This window comes from Vespa mandarinia, chromosome 1 (assembly GCF_050613455.1).
Source record: "Vespa mandarinia isolate Hongniang chromosome 1, ASM5061345v1, whole genome shotgun sequence".
Lineage (NCBI taxonomy): Eukaryota > Metazoa > Arthropoda > Insecta > Hymenoptera > Vespidae > Vespa > Vespa mandarinia.
In genome coordinates, this window is record NC_140810.1 from 6,362,115 (window position 1) to 6,382,034 (window position 19,920).

At 31.2% G+C, this 19,920-nt stretch overlaps 1 long non-coding RNA gene across 1 annotated transcript; it reads left to right on the forward strand.

The window, feature by feature from the left end:
* The first annotated feature begins 2,586 nt into the window (after nt 1-2,586).
* Nucleotides 2,587-12,425, forward strand: LOC146873273 (uncharacterized). Its single transcript, XR_014982151.1, has 3 exons — nt 2,587-2,735; nt 3,254-3,477; nt 12,292-12,425. It is a non-coding gene; the product is annotated as an uncharacterized LOC146873273 (long non-coding RNA).
* Nucleotides 12,426-19,920: the final 7,495 nt, after the last annotated feature.

Below are 19,920 nucleotides of genomic sequence, written 5' to 3' on the forward strand. Positions count from 1 at the left end.
TGAATACAACGTTGATCTGTATATTAACAAATATTTTATTAATTCCTTGCGCCACTTCTATACTTCTCCATATGCTATTTTTAGTCGTTTTAGAATATTACCATTTTGTTTTTCTATTTTTCAATTTATTTGCGATGAATATCGAGCTGTATATGCTATTTTTATATTATTATTACACGGTCTAGCTTTTAAATCTGTGTTTGTAAATTGCAAACTATAATATTTGGATATTCATATCTGCCAAATATTTTAAATAAATGTTTTTTTTTTATAATCTTTGTTGTTAGGTTTTTTAATATTATTATTTCGAAATATCAATAATAATAATCAGTAATGACTAAATATTTTTACTTGTCAATAATTGTCAATCCATTACAACAATGATTATATAATCCCTACAACGAAAAGTTTGATTCTACACTTTTTTGAATTAATTGATATTTTTTATACGATTCAACGATATTCTCTGCGTCTTTATTCCTTACTTTCCACCATACTTATCTTCAATCGATTTTTCATTGTCAGAATTCCCGGATAATTCTCGTGTGCCAATTTTAAGATTTCCCTTTTATAAAACTTTTGGAATAACAATTTGCGCATTTCTCTTAATATTAAATTATTATAAATAATTAATTCATCTTTAAGAATTTTAAATCGCGTATTATTTTATGCTTTCTACTTATTATTTTATATTGCTTCTTGATGTCTTCTTATCTATTATTTCGTACTGTTTCTTAATACCTCCCATCTATTATTCCATATTACTTCTGAAAGTATCTTATCTTTTTTTCAATTTCTTCTTTATTTCCTTTATCATCATTGCTCGTGGTGTTACTTTTTTCTCTATTTATGCGATATATCTTTCATCGTTTTTGCTTCCATTTGTATGTTTACCTTCTACACTTAATCGTGATATATCAGTTATGTTAGATTTTCCTTTTCCGTATACTACTTTATACTTCTTAAAATGGTTTATAGACGTAACATCCATCTTTCAAGTCTCACATTAGGAGCGACGAATACGATCGTCAACTGAAGCATGGTGACGTATGGCATTTTACCGTCCGTCACAACGCACGTTTGACGGACGATAAAATCCCGTATTTCACTTACCGTTCGTCTGCAGTGGGCTTTTGATTTCGGGAAATATATATACAAATACTCTAGCGCTTTATTATCTGTTACTAATTCGAATTCTATATCATAGAAATAGCAATAAAATCTTTTACATGCATACATTACGTATACCTAAAATTATTTGTTTAGTTCGTTAGTATATTTTTTTACAGTCTGTTTTAAAATTCTACGAGCGTAATGTATTACTTTCCATCGGTTCTGATCATCTAATTATGTTAGTATGTATGCTATAGCTACCAGACTTAAGTCTACTCTAAATAATTATCGTTTTCTCTTTTGCATCATATATTCTTAATATTTTTGCATTAGATAAAATTTTAACATTTAAAATGCCTGATGTTGTTTTTTATTTATTATCGTTAAATTTTATATAAATTCACTGGTTCCAAAAACTCAACGGTTCTTGAAATATGAAAGTTTTGCTTCTACTTTCAATTTCAATGGCTGATATCAATAGCCTGAAATTTTATATCTGATAAATACAATTGTCTTTCTTTAAACACATATGTATTTAGTTTTATTCTTTTGTCGACTAATACTTTCTAGTATTGGCTTTGGTCTTGACGCCAAGTTTTTCTTTGGTTCGGCTACTTACAACAATATCGTCGATAAAAGATATTGCTCCTTCAAAAGTTTCCAATATCAATTGGATAATTCTTTGAAACATTTCCAGCGCGTAATTAATTTCAAATATTAAACGTTTGTAACCGAACGAATCTTCCTCCGTTACAAAAGTTGTAATATTTCTTTGTGCAACTCGGATAAAATGGATATCTTTCACGTATCAACGATCCATTTGTTCTACGCATATCTATGTATAATCTAATATTATCGTTCCTTTTCATTATCGGTACATATATTTGATTTCGTTATCACATTATTGATTTTATTATCAATAACGTATGCCTATCGCCTATACACACTTATGCATAACTCAGAGACATATATATATATATATATATATATATATATATATATATATATATACACTACGGTATCTGTCTATCTATCCCTATATTTAAAAATTGGTAAAGTATCTATATCAATACATACATCTATGATTCTCACATATATCTTATGTTAATGTGCAAAAACTTACAGTAGAGAGTCTCGTCATCTTAGCTTAATATACGCCTCATCTGTATTCCGTTCAATGAGTCTAGTTAGGAGAAATAAACAAATGTACGTAATTGGGTCATGATCGGAACAGGAATGTATTCACAACCTTAACATACTGTAACACTTTCCGAGAGGGAAGTCGAAGCTTGCTCTAACAATGATCTATGCAAATTCTCTCTTGAATTCAACAATTCATCGGCAATCCGTTCGGCAGTTAATAGCTAGAATTCCATCCATCTATCACGTGAATGTTTTGTTTATCTCTTCTTATTCAACTCGTTGAACGGAATATAGTCTAGTCGAAGATGATTAATTGTTCAGGTTTGTAGAATTGTAAGCGATAACGCTAGAGAAACAGCTTAGAGAGTGCTTTGTCACTTTGTCCACGACTTCGTCATGCAAAGGATTAGACATATAGATAGTTAATTACACCAACGTGTGCTGTAACTACGTTTCCTAAGCGTCCCTAGCAAAGGAAGGTATTGGTGCTACGTGTAATCTTACAACGAAATAACAAAATATACTGCATTTATGTGTGTATGTTTTATATGTATATATGTATGTGTGTGTGTGTGTGTGTGTGTATAAGAGTTTAAAAGAAAGAAAACAAAGCTGGTGCAGTATGTTTACATTCATGACTGAGAATACTTCGTCATTTAGTTTTGTTTAATAAAGTCGTCTTAGATGAATTGCCTCGAATTAAATTCAGTGTTAACTCATTAAATTAATAAATTATTATCTCGTATGAGAGTTAGTATATCATCAAAAGATGATAGTACCCTTCTTCTATAAAGTATAATTGGTATAGTGTTCTAAATTTCATAACAAAAAATTTTCAATGATCTTTTTGTGACAATAATTTTATATAAGATTTTTGGTTTAACATTATTTTTCATATCATCATTGTTATTTCTTCATATTAATTTAAAACGATTTTAATCAACAGCTATTTCAATCAATTTCGATATCGACTTATCCCATTTTCAATTTGTTATAGATTAAACTCTCAATTTCAACCTGGATCAAGCTATATCAATTTCAACCTACAACGAGTGTTTTGGAACCATTATAGAATTTTACAAGTAGTAAGTGAAGAAATTAAAGTTTCTTTGATATCCATCGTGCCGAGAACGAAAAATCCAAATCAACATGGATTAATGGTTGTAATTGTTGATATAAATTATTGCTGAACACGACCAAGAGTAATTCCTCTCTTGAATGGTACATTTTTCTTTGTCTATATTTTTAATTGTTTATTCATCCTGCATGCTCATTTTTATCAGTTCAAGACTTTTGTCTGAACGCTTCTATGTTATAATAATCAATAAATGTTGCAAATTTACTTATTTTGTTGATTCTATTTAGATTTATTGAAATAATAGAAAAGAACTTTTGAATTTTAATCATTCGATTTTGTTAAAGAAATATATAAAATATATATATAACATATTTTGTATTCGTAGATGCGAGTCACATAAAGATATTAATATTTACTAGATAAGAGAACATCCGCGATGGGTAGATTTTAGACTGAGAGTGATAAAATATAATCAATTCAATTAATTACAATAGAACAATTGCTTGGAGAAAGAAATTTTTTTAATAATATATAAACATAAAATTTGCATTTTAAAATTCATATAAAATTCATTAAAAAATTCATATAAATATACTTTCAACATAAAGTAAGAAAATAAGTATAAATTCTTTTTATTAGTATTGTTAATATTTTATAAACGGCAAAACAAGAATCATTAGCCCGTAGGCCTCGATAATAAGTTAATCACTTTTTTAACTATTGATTTACTATTTCTCCCTCTTTTACTTCATGAATTCTTATATATGCATATATTCTATTATGATATATTCTATATATGAATTCTTATATTCGCATAGATGAAGATCATTTGGTGCAGGTAAGATTCATATTTTTAGAGACTATTATAGCTTTAATGATCGAGCCTCGAGTATCTTCTATATTCTTATATATTCATTGTTAAATTGTAGACTGTTAATTACAAAATGCATAGTAGAATCAAAATATCGTAAACACGAGAAGATAAATAAAAATGCGTCATATAGTGTATCAAACAGTTTGGTATAATAAAGAAAAGCATTATATAAACAAATTAGGTACTAGAATCGTATAATAATATGTATTAGTAGATTTCTCAAAATAATAGTTATGGAATGGTAATTAATTTTAACAATCGATTATGATATCCCTAATAAGTTAAGAAATTATATGAAGCTTTTATTAAGCTGGATGATGCAGATATCCTAGACATATATCTCTGATGTAAATTTCTATTTTCTGAACATATGTGTGAGAATTATGAAGTATATGTATTGGTATAATGTTTTGGAATCTTTTAAATATAGGTATAGATACGTAGGTAAAATATTGGCTATTTGAGTTTCTAATCATAAATGGTAAGTTCCGTATTTAGATGTAAACAAAATGTTCACAAGACCTTGAAATACTTTGAAATGTAATTATTTCATTTATTTCATAGCTACTCTGCAATTACATATTTGGAGATATATGAAATAGTTTAAAAGTTTTTGTATTTATTAAGAAATTAATTTTTGTCTAATTAGCAAAAATATTTGAATCTGTTGGATCTTTAATTCTTTACGTACATTAATGATTTGTTATTTATTTATAAACAAAGTTAAAATCTCATACATATTGTATATTTTTCATATTTTTTCGATCAAATTATTAAACTTAATCGCACGAGAAATTAATTACGCTTTGTAATAAATTCGTTATATTATCTAGAGTAAATTTTAAAGTAGTGATTAGGGCATAAAGCCAAGAAAATGTTGAAGAAGCCTCCACAGATTGTGGTTCAAGAGAACAACTATCGATGGCGAGTTATTTTCGAGGTTATCGAAAACGACTTCTTGTCTTATCGAACTTTTTTCTTTTCATGTTATCATATAGTCACTTTTGCTCGATAGTATTTTATGACTATGATTGGAGATGATAAATCATTTCATCTCCATGGGACGTAAAATACGTATTAAAATGATTTAAAAGAAGCACGAATCTTTAATTTAATTAAAGCAAAAGAAACTTTAAATAGCGTATTTAAAATCTATTTTTATTACATCGAAAAAATCAATTAAATATTTCGTTTGCATCGTAGCTTTGGAATATATAGAAAATTTTTTTATGATTCTTTTTATTCGTTATATTAATATAATTTGTACTTTTATTTCGAAAGTATTATTTAATTGTTATTTAATGTCAATTTAAATTATCTCATTTATCTCTATAGTAATAAATTTCAATTTTTATCTCGTCAAATATTTAATAGTTTATATTATTTTATATATAAGAATAAATACGAGTATGTATCATTAAGCATCCGACGAATATGGCTTGTGCACGTTTCCGGTATGAATAAATATATAATCACAAAACTTCTTTCTTATCTTAATGCGATAACAGATTTGATAGAGAAATGTTATAGCTAGGATATCGACTTTTCCCATAACATACTCGCTTCGAATTGTTTTGAGAGAGTCGCAGTGCCGTATGCAAATCTTCTTCTCACTTTTTCTTGCTTTTCTCGAGATAAAGTCTCTCGTAAAAACCGGACGACAATTTTATGTCTTGTGATAAGAGGACATAAGAATATTGTTCTTTTGCGACCGCTCATACTGTTATATCGAATATTGAGGAGAATAAAAAAATGTTCACGAAAGAGATGTTTTATACTAGTGACGACATCGATTCGCGAAAATGAAGATTTTTTTGTCGTAAAATATATTCATATTTATTAAAAATATTGACAATTGAAATGCAAATAAACAAATATGAATTATATCTCAGTAAGCGATCTCAGTAATATTAATATTTCTATTCGATCACTTTCTTACAAGTATTATTCTTAATAAATAATATTTAATCTTATACAATTTACAATGTCTAGGACGAAATTTATATTCTTTTGATTATTTTAAACTTCGTGTTTCTGACTATAAGGATATTGGATTAAAGATAAAGAATTTAAATTCATTTCGTACAATATTTTTTATATCGTTTGATATTTATATTAGCAATTAAAAATGATGAATACGATAATAAATATTGAAAATTATTTCTATTAGAAGATTCTCGTGAAAGTTTTTTAATTTCTTATTATTTCTATCTGATAATAAGAAATTCCCCATGAAACTTTTGTAATATCTTTCACCAAATAAGAAAATACTTTATTTTATCGGTGTTTGATTAATTCGATCGGAAAATCAAATTTGAAATTTTCATCGAAATGACTTTCATCATAAAGGAGAACCGTCCGAGTTTGTACCGGAAGCTCTCTTTCGTCTAAGATCGAACGATTCCACCAAATCCTTTTTCTTCTTATTTTTCTTCTTTTCACGGATAAATTTGCATGGAAATGAGGACGGAAATTTCGTTCCGATAAATGCAGGAACGAAGAGAAATCGGTCTCCTGGAGTGCAGTAATCTGCAGAAAAGAACGTCTTCGATTCCAGAACGCACAAGAGGAAAGCCGCGACTCGATTTACCAAGGTTCAAACTCAACCTTGTTCAACCGGAATGGAATTCGATCGCGAGTTGCAAAACGGGACAGGATACACGATAGATATATTCAAAAAAGAAAGAGAGAAAGAGAGAGAGAGAGAGAGAAAGATTACAGATTAAACAAATATTACAATATTTGAGTTAAATTATGAATAATTTTCGTTCTAAGGGATTTATAATAATAAAAATTTATTTATGAATTAAATTAATAGAATTCTGGATTGTGGAACAAGAAATTTTGATTATACATAAATTATGTATAATTTTTAAATTAAATGAAAAAATTAGAGTATTTAAATGTAAAAATTGAAAATATTTTTATATATTATAAAATATCTACGATTTAATGTAAATGTTGAAACTATTAACAAATAAATCAAAACTAAATTAAGAAACTAAGAATACGTAAGAGAAAAAAACAATAATATGGAGATCGATTTAGTAAACGATAGATCGAACATCGTAGAAGGAGCGGACGATCGTTTGCCGAAGATGTAACCCGATCGAACGTCGTCCCTCAGCGTTGTTCGTTCACCGTTGAATTTTCACGTTTTGAACATGGCTCAAAGGGGCTGACGCGACATAAAATCCGTTCGAATCCGGCTATGAAAAATGAAAGAACGAGTCTGTAGCGTGTGAGCACAGGGCTGCCCGTGTCTGGATATGAATTTGATGGACGCATTCAATTTCTTATCCGATCGATATTGTTTGAACTTCCGAAACTTTGTCAAACATTGCGTTTCGATCAAATAACGTACATTTGCAGAAAGAATTTCCTGAAAATTGCATTTTTGTAATCGACGCGAGTGAAATCGATATCTATGAAGGTTTAAAAAAAAAAAAGAAAAAGAAAAAGAAAAAGAAAAAAAGAAAAAGAAAAAAAAAGAAAAAGAAAAAGAAGAAAGAAAAAAGAAAAAGAGAAAAAGACCGAGTGAAAGCGGATCTTTATCGAATATTATTTTTACGTCTGTACGTATCGACGACGAAAGAGTGAAATGTAACCATCGAGCAGTGTAATTGATGATAGAACTAAAAAGTAAGAAGGAAAGGATAACGAGTATTTCATCGTTGACATCGTAGTGAGCGAGTCTATAACGTTCGAGAGAAATCGTTCGAGGGAAAAATCTATCGAGTTGACAAAAAGAAAATAAACAAAAAAACAAAAAAAGAAAAAGAAAAAAAGAAGAGAGAAAAGGAAAAAAAGAAGAGAGAAAAGGAAAAAAAGAAGAAAATAAAAGGCATCGAGAGACAAGCGAAAGTGTATCGGTACGTTCATACGAAATCTCAGCACAGCTGTTCGTCAGTAAATTGGTAACATTTGTCGGCGATTGGAAGAATTTACGGGATTCTCTCTTTCTGTCTCTCTCTTTCTTCATACTTCGTCCTTTTCTTCCCTTTTGCTTCCATTCTCTCTCTTTTTATCCTTTACTTTTTTTTTTGTTGAATCGAGCGATAAATCACTCTTCCGACTCTACGAGATTTAATATAACGTCAATATTCTCAGCAGGAAATCAGAAAAAGAGGAAAGGATAACCGGAGAGTAGTCGACAAGCATCCAAGAATTCTACGATTCCTTTTATACGTGACGTCCTTTTCAGAGGCGTTCCTTCTCGACACTGAAATCACGACTTTGAAAATCTAAATTCACTCACACCGGATCACGAATCATACGGGAAAAATTCAACCTTCTTCGTCGTCTCCTTCGACGCCATTTCTACAGGTTGAATTTTATCGAGAATGCAAAATTTCCCTTTCGTACGTTCGTTCGTTCGTTCGTTCGTTCGTTCGTTCGTTCGCTTGCTCGGTCGCTCACTTTTGTGAAAACTCTTCGGTTTTTCCTGATTGTTATTCACCACTTTATTCCTACGAATCTATTCATCTTTTTCTTTTCTTTTTTTTTCTTCGTTTATCCATTCATCTATTGCGCTCAACACGATCACGAACAATACGATATTTTTGAGAATGATGGGAATGGAATATTGAATTCTTTCGAGTACAAAACGAGCTCTAAACTCTTATTGGATTCACGTAGTCAAAGTTACGTGCACTAAATCATATACGATTTAACGGAATGTCATGTCGTTTGAAATAACACAAATCCACGAGATCGTTGCGTATAAGTATATATGTATAATATGTGAGTGTATACAGTATGTATGATAATTCGTGTCAAAAATGTCTCGTCAACTTTTACTCGGAAACGAACTTTTAAACAGAAACGAGACTTTGGCGGATAAGATGAAACGTTTTGAAATAGGGAAATTAATGTTTGCGGTTGTAAAATTATCGTATTCGTTTTTGAAGGTCTCCAACGTGTTTATTCTGATCACACGCTATGCGAGGATCCGCGCAACGTAGAGAAACTAATTGTGACCAAATTGCCCGTTCGTAATTATTTCCGCCCGGCATTCACTGTTGTCTACACGGATACCGGACGGAATTTCAATCTTTCTGCCTGATATCAATCGCAAAAAGCGATTGTATCGATGTCATAATATTTTGACATCGAAAACTCCAATATGTCTATTCGTTTGCCTTTGTCTTTTTTCTTTATTTAAATTTGATCAGTTGTTTTAATTATATCAGAAATTTTAATTAAATTAATCCTATTTTTCATATAAGCATTTTTCTCAAAAAAAAAAAAAGAATAAACACAATCAATGAGGTTCATTTTAATGGTTAACACTATTTTAAATATCTCTCAGTAATTTTTATTCCTTTCAATTTAATTCCGTTATATAATTTCCACCATTTTGAAACCGGATTTAATAAAATTGGACTGAAATAATTTGCGGACCTAGGATGTAACTTCGTATAAATTTCAAGCTCAACTATGTTCAACCATTTAAACTAAAGCTGATATGTGAGCTTATATATATGTATACACATATATGCGTTCACACGAATACGTATGAATCTATATATACCGAAATACATTATGTATACATTCTGATAGTAAAATTTAAAGATAGATAGAGATCTTTTGTTAAGTCCACAAATTAAAATTATTATTATAAAATTGTTCATACTTTAATAATTAATTACAAAATGTATATATATATATATATATATATATATATATATATATATATATATATATATAATTAAAACTATGCGATGTTATGATGACAAGAAATTTCAGTGTTATAGAAACGCTAAAACTAATATGAGGATAAGGGGATAAGGATGGGGGAGTGGATAGAAGAGCATGCGAGCAACGCAAAAGCTCCTCAAATTATTTCCGCATTGTACTAGACGTAAGAAGGAAAGCGGAGTTGCGGAATTTTAACGAGTTTTGTGCAACTTGATATTACGAGAGTAGAATATACCTTGACAGAGAACTATGCGTCCTCTTTTCTGACAGAACTGTCGCATCGACTTTGTCTTTCTTTCATGAACAATACATTTGCTTGCTTCTCTTCTCTTCTTTCGTTAGAATCCGAGAGAATACAAAGAGAGAGAGAGATAGATAGATAGATAGAGAGAGAGAGAGAGAGAGAGAGAGAGAGAGAGAGAGAGAAATAGGAAGGAAAGAGAACGAATTCGTTTTTGTTCCGTGCAGGACGCGAGAAATCTCAGAGATTCGAGAGAAAATACCTTAAGTATCATAGCGAAACTGCTTTTAAGTATTTACCATTCAAATTTATACAATGAAATTATTATATTCGTCGAATCAATGGAAATATCATCCCTATTTTTCTTGATAATGGAAAATTTTATTTGTTAAAATATCATTGCTAATAAAGAAGGAAATTAACATAAGTTGACCATAGTTTTGATAAATAAATTCGTTCTAGTGAAAATCTTAATATTTTATTTTCTAGAAGAGTTAATTAAAGTTTCTCCGATGAAAAGAAAGAAATGAATCGAATATTTAATAGATAAAATAATTTTATATCTAGAATTGTATAAGCTGTTATTATAATTACTGAATATACACACGCACACACATAAAATACATACATATATATATATATATATATATATATATATATATATATATATATAATGGGTTGGGGAAAAAGTTTCTAATAATATATATGTATATGTGTATATACATATGTATGTATCTATTTACTGGCACAAAATGCGATATTAATAATAATTGTTATTCAAGCTCGTAATTGAATCGGTCATTGAATTATATTTAACCAGTATTTCGTCCTATCACGTCTTCAAGAAAGGCCTATAGTATATATCTATATGTATGTACCTATCTTACTCTCGGATGCCGTTCCGGAAATTTACGAGCTCTTATGCAGCGACGGGACTGCTCTTAATGGTGGCTCGATTCGTAGTTACACATAAAATTAGAGTAACATCGCGATTTAAGTGGAGACAAGGGAACGCCGACCAGTTTAAATACAGAGAGAGAGAGAGAAAGAGAGAGTCCGACTATTTCTCGACCCTACTTTAAACTTCCTCGGGAGTAAGTCCTACGATTAACGTTGGACGATCCCCTAAGCTTAAACTTTTAAATCCTCTGTTTCCACTTTCTACGTCGTGATAAAAATTATCGAACGTTTATCTTCGTTCGAAGCAGTACGAATAATTTTGCTTTTCCAATGCAAACTTTGTTAGATTACTTATATATGAAATATTTAAAAAAGCTATAATTTTTTAATCATATTTATTATAAATTTATTTCCAACTTTTTCTCTGAAAATTCAAAAGAGAGAAAAATTAGAACGAACGATAAAGATACATTATTTTTTATAGCAACCAAAAAATAAACTTATAGAATTATATTGATACTAATTAAATACTTTCTGTATTACATTACTTTTTTCCGATTTTCATCGAACGTACGACATTCTTCCGATCTCGAAAATTGAAATTTCTTTCTACTACAAGATTCTAAAAGTAATAGAGTCTTCGTTTGAGCGTGAAACCGAGCCGAGTCGTCTGTACATTCCAATCCTTCTTAAAAGTCACTGGACTTCGAGCAATATACCATTCTGTCTTCTATTCTCGATAAGAATTGCTAAAAGAACGAAAAAGAGTATAGGTACGATATGTTCGTCGCATGCCGTGCATAAGTCGAGTGCATTCGAGCCAATTCACTCTTCTTTGGTGAACATGAAACGTAGCCATTATTTTGTGATTCGATAGTTGTTCCTGAAGATGAGTTAGAAGAGAAGAGAAGAGAAGAGAAGAGAAGAGAAGAGAAGAGAAGAGAAGAGAAGAGAAGAGAAGAGAAGAGGAAAGGGGAGGAAGGATTAGGTAGGCTGCTCGTGGCCGACTAATTATTGACATGACGTGTCGAGTTTCGAAGATGACTTCTCTCTCTCTCTCTCTCTCTCCCTTTATATTTCTGTTTCTCTGTTTACAATCGATCGAATCAAATGTTATTGTTAACGAGAATCGACGGAATATCGACGTACTTCGCATTCAAGATGAGATCGGCATTACGAATATTAGATCGTGCATGTTTGGTGAAATTTGATCTAATCGTCTCCATTCTCTTTTGATTCTAGAATTTGATGGGATCAGATGTGCTTCAGAAGTGTTTCGCTAATCAGCCACTTGAAATCAAAGAAAGGAAGATAAAAATGAGATATAATAAAGAAATCAAAGATATAAGGAAAATTTCAATTCTGCATATACATGCTTTTATAGAATTTCGTGCTTTAAGACGAAATAATTGATAAGAAATAAAAGAAAAATATTTGAAAAATAATAGAACAATTTGTTAGTACCTCAATTTGGTAGTTTTTATTTACCGCTTGTTCCGTGAACAGTTTACTTTTCACTATTCTTCTTTTTCTCTCTTGGATGTCGAAGTTTTACACGGTCCATATGAATTTAAAATTTTTAGCCAGTAGGGCTGCCCCCAGTAGCGTGGAAATTCGTAGGGCCAGCCCTAATCCCTTTTTCCTCTTTCCTTCTTTCCCTTCTCCCTTACTCGTTTCGCGCATTCAGTTCGCTTTTGTACCGCGTCGCGTTTACGTCGAGCACTGGGATTTCATTCCCCCTCAACCCACTTCGTCCTCTTGGCCGCAGAGAGCATAAAACACTCGTAAATTTGCATTCCACGCGCGTCGAGAGAGAGAGAGAGAGAGGAGAGAGTTAGAGAAGTGAAGAGGGTGCAGAGGGAGTCGTTGAACCACCCTGTCGTCACTCACGCTACGCTTCTCATTGTCGAACTTGTTACATTTTTCTCTTGCTCGATCGTTAAATTGTTCAAAACGACCGCTTCCTTCAAACGAATCTTGATAATTTTTCTTTTGAACTTTTACTATTTGGATTCTATAAATCTTTCCGATTTCTATCAACTTGTATTCTTAAATTTTACGATCAATCGATATTAGATCATGTCTACATGAAAAATAAATTTGATCATTTTCGATATGGGTATTATACTTATATATATGTATATCTTCTGATATAGTATATGGGATATCTTAAAATGACTTTCTTCAAGCGATTTTTGATAATTTTTCTTCCGAAGGCTTTTCTATCTGGATCCTACAAATATTTCCAATTTTTATTAATACGTATTCTCGAATTTGACGAGCAATCGATACAGAGATATTATATCTGAAAAATACACTTGGACATACCCGATGTGGCTATTACATTTCTTTCTTCTGCTATAAAAAGTCCTAAAATAATTGTATATATCGATCAATAAAAAGCTAGAAAATAAAATTCAAGAAAGAATTTTTTATTTGACTTCCATATTTCGCCATAGATATATTAGAAATGATTGAAATAATGAATAAAGTTTCGAACGTTTAGAAATGAAAAAAAGACTCGGAATTGATCATCGTATCCTTTGATATATTTCAACTATTATTTTTTCCTTTGAGTTATCGAACTTCGTGACATCAAGAGGTCTCAAAAGAGAAGAGGGCTCTCCATCAGCGTTTATGCGGTATACGTTAATCCGGTTCTTGCCGACAAATCGCCAGCCGCACTCACTGGACACGCTAAGTCTCCTTTAATCCGCGGTCTGATCTCAGATTAAGTTTTACGCTCGACCGGATTCCGTGACGACATAACATTTCTCACTTTCGAAAGGTGCACAGAAATAAGATGAGTGACTCGAAAATACAAAACTAAATTATTTTGTGTGCTTTTCTAAGTTATTTATTTACTTTTCTTGAAATAAGAAAAGAAAAAAGAAAAAGAAAGGAAGAAAGAAAATTATGATTCGATAAAATCATTAAAGAAAAATATTTATCATTCTAGGTTATTTTTTTTTCGTTTTCTTCTTTTTTTTTTTTTTTTTTTTTTTTTTGATTTTATATTAATAAAACTATCTTAATACAAAAGCATAAGCATTCATCTTGTTTCTTATCAATAAGTATAATAAATAATATCTGTTAGTTATTATATTTATTTAACAGCAAGCGATCTTTTCATTTGCTTTTTTAAATTCCACGAAAGAAACTTACAAAAGGTGTAACTTGCGTAAAGATATTTTCACAGTGTACACTGGCTATCGATCGGAAATGTAAAGGGTCACCGTGAGACAGCTCAGGTCTGTGCTTTACTCGGGCCATAACACAATTACGTTAATTGGCCGATGCTTACATTAGTATTAAGTGGAAGTCTGACGAGAGGAGCCGATCCTTTGGATGGGGGTTCTTTGGATGGGTGTTGCGTTAAAGAAAGAAGGATGAACATATTCAGAGACCTAAAGAGAGCGAAAGAGAAGGAGATGTCGATAGAAGGGAGTTAGCAGAATGAACGAAGGAGAAGATAACCTTGAAGAGCAATATATATATATATATATATATATATATATATATATATATATCTAACTCAGATGGTAGATGCAGAGAGAAGGAAAGGAAGGGCTAAAGGAAGGTCTAGAAGGGAAGAGGAACGAAGGTATATAGTTTCATCCCAAAGTTTGGTGGTTAGCTCCTTATAGCGGCAACTACTCGTCCGTGTCTAAGCCATATTCTACGTTGAAAGCGGCACAGCAGCGGTTTAGGTGGCTTGTCGGAACTCCGAGCTAGCACCGATTTTACGCCGTTTGAAGGATAAACGAGCCCGAACCGACATGCTTCCTTCCTTTAACACGACGACGTTCACTTGTCCTTCGTTTGTATGCAAATTTTCGCTTGAATTTCAAGATTCGTATGCATTTCCTCCTAAATGTCGTATATCATTCGTTATTGTCATTGTTGTTATTATTATTATTAGATCTTTATCGAACGATAATCAACAATATGTATGTATATATGTACGTATGAGATAATTCTTCCTAGAATTATTTTCAAAGTCTTCGACCAATTATGACATTTTTTCCCTTCATAGTGCTCTTATACAAATAGGAAAAAAAGACAATATCAACAGTCTTAAACTCTTTCAACGAAAAGTCCTAAAATATCACCTGATTATATAAAGTCTACATTATAAATGTATCCTGTAGCGGAAAAATTGGATAAACAAAAAATCTTATTGAAATTTTCGCTTCGTTTTGATGAACTTGTCTCTTTTCTTTTTCTATCCCAATATTGTTCGATTTTTGATCTTTCTCTCTCTCTCTCTCTCTTCTCTCTCTCTCTCTTCTCTCTCTCTCTTCTCTCTCTCTCTCTCTTCTCTCTCTCTCTCTCTCTCTCTCTCTTTTCCTCTTTCTCTCACACTTTTTCGTTCTCTCGTTCAAGGACGGAAGGAAGGTGACGGTTCCGATACCGTTCTATCGTTGGTAATCGAAATTTAATCGTCGGAAAGAATAGCACGTTGACGAAAGCTTCGTTCTAGCCGAAAAATTCTATAAAAATGGAGGTGGAATCCAATCTGCGAGATAGACGAGACTGATCTGTGTCGGTGATTTGTATTCGTCAGGTATATACGCCATGAAATCGAATACCGAAACCGTCCGCTTCCGTAAAGCTCGTCAGAATCACTTCCACAGCTTCATCCTTCACCTCCACATTCTCATTTCGAAGCGAACGTGTCAACGGCTCGCTTAAAATCCGCTAATCGAATTTTCATTAACGCGACCTCGTCGTGCGAACCGTTAATTGCCCGACTAATACCCTCATTTATTTGAAATCAAATATGTTATATCGTAATGGCCGTATCTGCACGTCCAAAACGTTCATTATCTGTGCGACACACGAAACGATATGTTGTAGCTATCGAGAGATATTTCGTGAATTTCAACATTTTGCGGTTTGCGAAAGGATCGTGCGGTCATTTCATCTATATCTACGAATGAGAAATTAGATAGTTTTTCATTGTATGTATCATGGAAAATGATACACTGAATACGTTAATACCATACACCTATCATGATTATACTTCATCGTAAAGTACCTTCCTATTTAGTGTTTGATAAAATTTAAATAAACATCTGAAAATCAACAAATATATTTTTTTAAAAAAGAAAAAAAAATATATTATATATTTAAAATATTTTTCTTTATTAAAATCCTATTAAATAAGAACGTTTTGTTAAAAGTATGCTACGTTTAGCTACGATTGAACCTTCATTCAAATACTCTATAGTCTCTATCTACGATATCATCGTCTAACTAACGGTATCTCTGAACGTACTGTTATATAGAAGAAAGCAACGATGAGGAAGAGAAAGAAGAAAAAGAAGAAAAAGAAAGCGAAGTTCCAGTGAAAAAAAGATTGGACCACCGCCTCATTTAATTGTGAAACCACTTGGTCGGTTTCTAAAGGTGCTCCGACAAGTAAAAGGACTGACTTTACTTCCTATAGACTCAGTTTTGCGGTGAAAGACGAAACTCCCAAGCTTGGTCTACCATCGTCCCACTTTCTTGGCTTCTCGCCCACTCAAGAAGAAGTAACACGAAGATCCTTCGGCTGTCATTCATGATGTCGCACATAGATTAGCAGGATTCTTTTGACAATAGGATACTAATAAAATAGAATCTTTATTAAAATTCTGTTTTTATAAATAGAACCATCGGTTTTATAACTCATTGATATTTATTAATATAATAATATTAATTGTATATATATTTATAATTACTCAAATAACTTCTATTATTTTTGTCCAATTCAAATGATATTTTGTATAATTGTTGTTCATGGTACGATTGAAAGTTCAGATTACTTAACTTGCGGATATATTAATTATAAAACAGGCTAGAAATCTTTAAACGGATGAGAGAGGGAGGAGGGGAGAAGTGGGAGAAGGAAATTGTAGAATTGTTTACACTAGAAATGCATTGATTGAGTGATTCATGATTGTGATCTGTGATCCGACTTTTCTGTTCTGTTTATATACGGATGGTGCGACGGCAGCGTGCTTTGTACGGATCCACTGACTGGGTTTTATTTCCACGACAGAATTTGAAATCCTGCCGTGGAAAAAAATTTTATTTCGTAAATACCAGAGATTCTCGATTTTCCGATTGACAAATAGTATCTTAAATAAATTTTTACACTTTCCCAAACAATTGACGATAGAGTCCAGTCTGTGAAAAAATGTTTATTTTTTTACACTGCGAATCAATAGAACGTAATATACGATCTGAACTAATGCGAATGCTATATATATATATTATTATGTATATATATATATATTATTATGTATATATATATATATATATATATTATATATATATATATATATATATATATATATATATTATTTCGTAAAAAAAAGAACAAAAATGTTTTCTTAAGCCTTAACTGTCCGTTATGCTTTACAGAGTAATATACTAGTAATATATATTTTTAATCGCAAATTAAATTGTTCCGTTGATATATTTAAGTGCACTTGCAATCATTTTAATAGATCCTTCAAGACACCTCTTTTCAATATTACTTTTATACCTATTTATTAAAAGGAAGTAAAAATCTTTTAAAATATGTGTCTGAAAAGATATAAAAGAAAATATAACATTTTATGAGATGAAAAGTTTTGTTAGAATAAAAGAATATTTTTATAATGATTATTCAAATAATAGAGATTTTATTGTGAACAATAAATGTAGTATAGATTATCTTCACCAACCACCATAAATCTTTTTATATTTGCTTCACGAGTTGTCAGTTTCGATGTTGCTCACATTTTCTGCGGTATGGTGAAAGTTTGTTTCTTTAAAATTTCAAACAAATCATTGAATCCTGTCGTTTCTACGTAATTTATAATAATTAGACGCATCGTTTCGTCGTCATCCTTGGCAAATTCATGTCGAAGAAAGAATAAAATAAGAAGAAAAAGAAAATAAAATATAAGTGAATTGATAGTACGGTTATACGAAAAGCCGATATTCATCAGTATGATGGCTTTTACTTAATACTTCGCTGATTCCTGTTGTAACCAGCTTCTATATATCTCCTATCAATTATCCTCTCCACACTCTACGCTCTCTACAGTCTTATTAACGGAGAAATACTCTTATATACTTACAATATATATATATATATATATATATATATATATATATGCGTGTATTAGTGAATGTACTAGAGAGAGAAAGAAGATAGAAAGAAGAGACCAAAACTTGACTTTGTATGTAGTGTGTCCTAAGAACGTGAAAAATTTAACGTTGAAAAAGTAGTCGAGAGTCATGCTTGGGTTCCGTACACTACACGAATTTTTCTGGCACAGCGAAAACCCGATATTCATCAGCCTGATGGCTTTTACTTAACGCCTCGCACTGCGAAACAACAAGCCCTATAAAGGTTCTCTTACCATCTCTCTCTCTCTCTTTCTTTTTCCTTCGATCCCTGAACACGTACAAGGTACTACGTGGCTTTCGTTTTATCTTTTTTTCTCTCAAACCACCTTAATAATCGCACGCGTCTCGAATTAATTTTACCACCGCTTGTATTTTCTTTCTTCCTCTTCTTCTTTTTATTTTTATTCTTTTGGCTAAATTGATCCTAACGATATCGGTAGAAACAATAGTCTCATTATAGCTTAATTGAGTCTATATTATTGATCGGTGGAAGACTAAATAGGTCAGTAGGTACGATTATTCGATAGATATGTAGATATGTATTAAAATGTATGCAAGTAATCGAGATTGGTATCGATCCTTTTTTTCTGATCACTTTTTTCTTTTATTTTCTCTTAATTACATATGCTTTACTTACTTATATTTATGTTATTATTAAATGAATCATTCTTATTTTATCCAACATAAATGTTTAGTTGTTAAACTTTCTCTCTCTCTCTCTCTCTCTCTCTCTCTCTCTTTCCTTCATATATTGTTAATATTAGCATCAATATAGAAGCATGTTAGTTTGCCGAATATCAACTCTTTTAAAGGATTAAAAATAATGGCTACCAGAAAAGCCAATGGCTCAGTTATTTACGTTTGTACCAAGAAAAATTACGAATGTCATGTGACTCGAGCGTAGTAAATGGCGTAAGAAAATAAAGAGAGAAGGATGAATTTTCACGAAAGGATAGAAAAGGGATATTACGTCCATCTCTGTCGTCGGATTGAGCTTTTACTTAACGTCTAAAAGACGTTATGATAGGACCTTCTTGCAAACCTTTTATTGGACCTTTTTAGTTTCTTTGCAAGACTGCCGTTGAAAGTTCAAGACGAAGAAATATTCTCAGAGATGTGTTTTCTCCGAGGTTTTTACCAGCATGAAAATCTTACCCTTCAGACGTTATTTTCAAAACATGATACATGAATCGATATGGAATTAATATAATAAATTTTTAAAAATTATTCGAGAAATATGAGAACAAATTATTAATAAAGATTCAATGATCCATACATATTATTATTTTAAGAAAAAGAATATTAATGATAAATGTTCTAATAAAAATTTCTATGAACTTTTCGCAACGATTGAATATCAAATACTACCAACTATATAATTTTCTACCTAATTGGCGATAACCTGTCTGAGACATATAAATAACAGCTCGTTAAATCATTCGAACGAGTAAAACCTTTTCGTTCTTTAACACACATACCTACATGATTTACCCATATAGGATACAACATATAGATATAAATCGTAATGTTGTTGGTTCGAATAAATAGATAATAAATTAAACAACGTACGTAATCAATCCGGCGAATCGATCGACCAACATCAAACAAGAAAGAAAGAGAAAAAAGTAAAAGAGTAAGAGAGAGACAGATAAATAGAGAGAGAGAGAGAGAGAGAGAGAGAGAGAGAGAGAGAGAGAGAGATAA